A 6,078-nucleotide genomic window follows, 5' to 3' on the forward strand; every position below is an offset into this window, starting at 1 on the left:
ACAGAATGGTTGGGGCAGTTGGAGAATTGTCATTGTTTGGTGAGGGGGGCTCAGGGGGGATCTCTGGGCTCTCCTGGGAGGGGGCTCGGTGGCCTGCTGTGTCCTGGAGCTCAGTGAGCCCAGTGGTCTCTCTCCGGATCACAGTGGGGCTAAGTACAGGACACATCCTTCTGGGAGTCGCCGCTTCCTAATGTAGGGGGGTTTTAGAATTCAGAAATCTTTCAAGTCAGCCACTGTGCCATGACTTTTACGTGGTGGACTTTTCCATCCTCACAGTGGATCTGCCTCCCATTTTCTAGATTGTGAAACTGACTTTAGAATCAAGGATGTGTGTGCTGCTTTGCCCGGCTCCACTCAGCCCTTCCTTCCTCCTCCTGCTGGAGACTAGAGCAAGTTTACTTATCTCTGCGGTCCCTGGTCCCTTCTCATCTTCCGAGTTGGGCTGAAGACGGCAGGTGCAGGGATTGGCCAAGGGGATCACCTCAGCTCTCCTGGCTGAGTCATAGCCTTGTCACCAGCCTAGTAGCTGACTGCACAGAAAGGGCCCTCCCAGGGGGACTCCAGACAGGGCAGGATCAGAAAGCGAAACGTAATCTAGAGCATGTTCTCTCCTGGAGACTTGTCTAAAAAAAATGTCCCCCTTCAGCATCTGGCCCTGTGTAGATATGGTGGCAGGAATGGGGAGAGCAGGAGAAGCTCCTCCCCTGAGGTGACAGGCTAAGCTTGGCAGCCATCAGACCTCACTTGGGGTGACCTGGGGTGAACCTCAACCCCATTCTGCCCCACATTCATCATTCATAGATGAGTGCTTCGGACTGGATTTTCGTCTGTGTTTAGACCTCTAGTCTACAAATTTTAATAATTCAAGATCTATTTTAAGCAAAATCTTCACTTAAGTGGCCTGAAGTTGGACTTTCCTTCCAGAAAGCCTTTCCATTAGGGTAGCCTTGCTTCTTGACTCCGAGGCCAAATACTGCCTAGGAGAGTGGGGAGCATAAGAATGTTTCCTTCTGGGGCCCTGCAATCTGATGGCCGCAGTGGTAACCTTTTCTCTGTGGTCTCAGAGACGCATCCCTGTGGAGGAATGTCACTCGTTATTGATGATTTGATTGGTAGCCCCCTCCTCCCAAGTGCCAATGGGAAGGGGTCACCTGCTTTTCTGGGCACAGGCTGCCTCCATGGCAGTCACCCCAAGACCAGCTTGAACACACCCAACGATGGCCAGCTGGAAGGAGACACATCACCTGGGCAAAGCGCCCGGGGAAAATGACCCCTGTCTTCTATAGAGAGCCAAGCCTGCTTCTCTAAAGATGCTTCCCGGCATCTCCTCTGGGATGGCTGAAAAGCATCTCAAAGTGGCCCAAACTGCACTCCTGAGTTTTCTTCCAAGCCTGCTTCTTCTTCCTTCTGGCTCAGTCACCAGCACCCTTGTCTCTCTGTTGTTCAAGCTCCATATGGGGATTTAACCCTGGATTCACCATATCCAACCCACCCACACATCCACCAATCCATGGGTTTTACCTCCAAAATATATTCGAGGTCTTTCCATGTCTCACAACCGCCTCACCTCTCCCATCAGAGCCGTATCATCTCCTCTGGTTTTCTGTAGTGCTGCGTGCTTTTCCACTCTGGCCCGCTACGACCCTTCCATTTTCCACATAAAAGAGAACTGGTTTTGAAAAAATTAAAGTTAGGGACGCCTCGGTGGCTCAGTCCATTAAGCATCGCCTTCAGCTCAGGTCATGATCCCAGGCTCCTGGGATCGAGCCCTGCATTGGGCTCACTGCTTAGCAGGAAGCCTGCTTCTTCCTCTCTCACTCCCCCGTGTGTGTTCCCTCTCTCGTGGTGTCTCTCTCTGCCAAATAAATAAAATCTTAAAAAAAAGTAAATTGGATCATATAATTCTCAGGCTTGAAATCCTTCTCGGAATATCTAAACTTCTTAGTTGGCTACAAGATCCCCCCAAATCTGGTCCCTGCTACCCTTCTAGCGGGCCTGTCTCCAGCCGCTCACAGAGGACCACCTCAGGACCTTTACACCTACTGTTTCTGCTCTCTAAAAAGCTCTGCCCCCCAATCTTTGTAGGACTCCAGTGTTTCTTGTCATTTAGGATTTCCGTTCAGACGTGACTGCCTGTGATCATCGATCTCCACCAGGTAGCCGTATATTGTTTCCTTCATTATTTGTCCCTTGACTGTCTCCTTGCTGGAGAATGGAAGCTCCAAAGGAGCAGGTCCCCTCTCGTTCTTAGTGTTCAGAGCAGAGCCTGACAAGTATTTGCTTAATGAGTGGACGAAGTAGGAGTGCTTGGGAGCTTGAATAAAGGGGAAGGTGAACCAATGTTGAAAAGGTAGGTGTAAATTGCAATTTGGCTAACAAGGCTGCCTGCCACCACATGGTTAGAGACACCAAGGCCCTGGGTCAGTAACGTTAAGGGACTTGCCTGGGTCCCACCGCTCTTGAAGAGTAGGGCCCCCGGTGGCAGCCCGCCAGGCCCTGGGGGGTTTCGGAGCCGCTTTGCCCCGCTGCCCTGCAGCCGAGGTTGCCAGTCCCCTGAATTCAGAGGCTTCCCGCAGCTTGTCAGCTCAGCCTGGAGAATTAAATAAATGACTTCAGCTTTGGGTATGATAATCAGAAATGTGGCCTAAGGTGACAGGCCCAACAGGAAAGCTGAGGTGGGCGGTGAAGAAAGGGCAAGCGGACTGGATGGAGCCTTCCTAGGGTGGAGGCTCCGCTGCCACCGGCCAGGAGGGCCTTGAAAGCCGCGGAGCGGCTCGCGCCTCGCGGAGGCCCTCGCGCGGCCCCGCTCGCCCCGCCTCCGCCCCGCCCTCTCCCCGCCCCCTCCCCGCCCCCGCCGCCGGGGGCAGTAGGCGCTGACAGCGGGCGCGCGGCGGACGCAGTGTTTGCATACAAAGGCGGCCACGCGCGCGGCGCCGCACGGTGAGTGGACGCTTCCGCGCCGGCCGCCGCTCGCCGAGCCCCAGGCCGAGCCGCGGGGGGAGCCCGGCCGCTACCAGGCAGGGGCCGCAGCCTCGGCGAGGCCGGGCGGGGCGGGGGGAGCCCCAAGAGCTGGGGGCGCGCGGTGGGGCCGGGGCGGTAGCGGAGCCGGGGACTGGGCCGGGACCGGGGCCGGGGCTGACCCGACGCGGGAGGACGGAGCTCGGTCCCCGCGGCCCTCTCGGGGGAAGTGCTGCGGCGACGGAGGCGGAGAAGCAGGCCCCAGCTCCGGCTCCCCCGGGCCGTGTCGCCAGCATCCCTCGGGCCTTCCCTTTCGGGGCGCACGCCGGGCTGACCTTGACCCGCCTGGTGGAGCCCGGGGGGGCTGCCGCGGGTCCCTGGGACGGCGGGACGGGCTCCATCCAGCGGGCACGGGTGGGTTCCGGCGGTGCAGCGGGCAGTTCCTGCGGTGCGCCCGGAACTTTTGTGAAAATGTGCCCCGAGGCTTAGGATTTTTGCCCTGCAGTGGAGGAAACTGAGGCCCAGGGAGGCTGACCTACGTGAGCAAGGTCACACGCCGGCAGGTTGACCAGGGTTGGAATCCGGTTCTCAAATTACCCTTGTTTTCTCCCCTGCCGGGCCTCCGTGCATCTTTCCTGCGGCCGAGTGGGTGCTAGGCCTGGTCAGTGCCATCCCGTGCCCTTGCGAAGAATTTTATTTTGGGGAGGGCCAGGAAAATGTAGGATGAAAAGTAGTGGTTTGGAAATAACTCAAGTGCCATAGCGCTGCGGCTAATTTATGTGAAGCGTAGTCGCTGGAGAAAGTAGATGTCAACCCAGCGTTTGACCACCAAACAGGAAACTCGAACTAAAGAACCGGCAGATTAACTCAGAGAGTTTTTTTAGCACTCAGTAGTATCCCCAGGATAGTAGGAGTATTTTGGAAAAGATAAGAGTTTGTAAGGTTTTTTTTTTTTTTTTTTTTTAAATCTGAGGAATGGCATGATTGTGGATTTTTATCTGTTCTATAATTCAGGTCTTATGAATTAAAGGAAGCGGTTGAGGAATGGGTAGTAATTGAGAAATAAACACACACTCCTCCCTCCCCCCATGTTGGGAGATCTGAGTTTGACTTATGGTTCTGGGTTTTGATAATTCTTCCTATTTGTCAACATTTGTATTATTATTTGGCATGTTTATTTCTGGATGTGCATTTTGGAGCTTTTCTTCCTGTTTGTAGGTAGGGCTGTGTAGTGTTGTGGAGCTGGGCTTGGCCAGAGTCTTGAACGTGAACTTAGCTCTTCCTGAGCTTTCTGGAGGCTCCTGTGCAAGTGTGCTCCCCCCCTCAGATCTCGTTTATCAAAATCTCCTCACTCTAGAAGAGAACACACTGCAAGACACAAACCTACCTGCTGAGTCTAGTTCTGTGGGACAGAACTTGAGGGTTCATGGGAGGGCCTTAAGGATCTCTGTGTCCTTGGGGGACCTTGGGAATGGCTGGGGAGAGTTTTTCCCAGATGGGGTGAGGATGGCCAGACTGGCCCTACCAGAGGGAGGTCTATGGGCCCAGCCCTTTCCCAGTGAGCTGAACTCAGAGCCCTGGACCTAGAGGGAAGGGGAAGCCAGGAGATGGAAAGATAGTTCGAAGAGGCCACCATGGGCCTGTGGGGTGCTGGGGCTAGCGCTTTGCAGTTACACTGTATGACTTGGGCCAAAGATTTAAATTCTCTGAACCTTGGTTTCTTCATCCGTGAGATGTAGAGATAACCATACCTATTCAGGAGATTACTGTAAAAATGAACTGAGATATACAAGAGACAGAATAGAGGGGCCGGGACTCACTGCGGAGGTTATTATTTTTGGGAGGAACACGGGGTACCAGTGAGGAGGACTGTTTGTAGGGCTGAGGCAGTTCTGGCCAACGCTGGCCCCTGGGCTGCAGATCATCACTGTGGGGGACCCCCCCCCCCCCCCAGAGGTCTCCTATTGGGAGTTGGCCTCTCCTGGGTCCTCTCACTGGGTTTAAGGTACACAAGACAAACTGATGTGGGGAGCATTCAGATGGGTGTGGGTGAGGGTTGCCAGCAGCTTCTTGGAGGGGAGGGTTGGGGATGGGTGGGGGGTGGTACTGCAGCAATTGGAGTGGCTTTTGGAGCATTTTAGAGAAACACTAAGAAGACTGCAATCCTTGTGGGACACGGAGGCTAATGCCGGGACCTGTTTGCACGACAGCTTCCTAGTGTGACTGGGTTGGGGGCATTCGGAGCTGTTGAGGTCCTGAGGCGGAAGACAGGAGGTCCAGACAGATCAGTGGCGTGCTGTCAGCACTGGGGCGGGCCCCCTGTGAAGGGTGATGTCACACTGTACATTTTATTGAATACTACCTCAGGTTATTATGGGGTAAGCCCACTCAAAATTGGAATGGAATTTGTGAAAAGAGTTAGGCAGGGCCCAGCTTAATTCTTCGTGTATGGAAGGCTCCAGGGGCCTATTAGCTGGTCATTTCGGAAATGGGAACTTTCTAAGCTGTGAGTGAGGGGCCGAATACCTGCTTTAGCTCCTGGCAGCTCCTGCTTGGGGAAGTGGGGGGGGGCGGCTGGCTGAAGGTGCCCCTGCTGTCCTGATGTCCTGCACTGGCCTGCCCTCTCCTTCCTGTGTCCTCCCCACTTCCCTGTGCACCTCTTCCTCTTCCTCCATCCTAGCCCTCCCCTCTCCCCACCTTTTATTCAGCAAACTGAGAAGTAAGAAGTGAGCCGGCAGAGGGAGCCGGCAGAGGCCGGGCCGGGCTGGGCTGTGGGCAGGCTGGAGTATCAGCTGCAGAGTGAGTGTCTCGAGGAGGAAGAGGTCAGCTCTGCACAGAGTTCTGAGTCTAGGCATAGGTCAGTATTTGTCGCAGTGCATGCACTGTGGGACCTCCTGGTCAGTTTCGTTGGCCTACAGACATTTTAAAAAAGTGAAATAGAAAAGGAGAAACCAGATAATGCTTTGTGGAACTTGTTTTAGCCCATGATATGCGTGTGTGCATGTGTGTGTGTGTGCATGTGCATGTGCGTGCGTGTGTGTGTGCGTGTGTGTGTGCATGTGAGATTGCACACCCCCGTGGAGGGAGGGCAGGCGGGTGTGTGAGTCAGTCCCAAATTAT

At 54.7% G+C, this 6,078-nt stretch overlaps 1 protein-coding gene across 8 annotated transcripts in view; it reads left to right on the forward strand.

The window, feature by feature from the left end:
• Window positions 1-2,856: 2,856 nt before the first annotated feature.
• The window catches only part of LPIN1 (lipin 1), a 67,520-nt gene continuing 64,298 nt past the window's right edge, over window positions 2,857-6,078 (forward strand). For 4 of the 8 annotated variants that reach the window (XM_059405162.1, XM_059405164.1, XM_059405165.1 and 1 more), the window contains exon 1: window positions 2,857-2,940. The gene's annotated coding sequence lies outside the window, so the exon portion shown is untranslated. Of the gene's footprint in view, window positions 3,018-3,119; window positions 3,373-6,078 lie in introns of those variants that run through there. The other 4 variants (XM_059405167.1, XM_059405168.1, XM_059405163.1 and 1 more) reach the window with 3 other exon arrangements.

Source organism: Mustela nigripes, chromosome 7, assembly GCF_022355385.1.
Source record: "Mustela nigripes isolate SB6536 chromosome 7, MUSNIG.SB6536, whole genome shotgun sequence".
Taxonomy (NCBI): Eukaryota; Metazoa; Chordata; class Mammalia; order Carnivora; family Mustelidae; genus Mustela; species Mustela nigripes.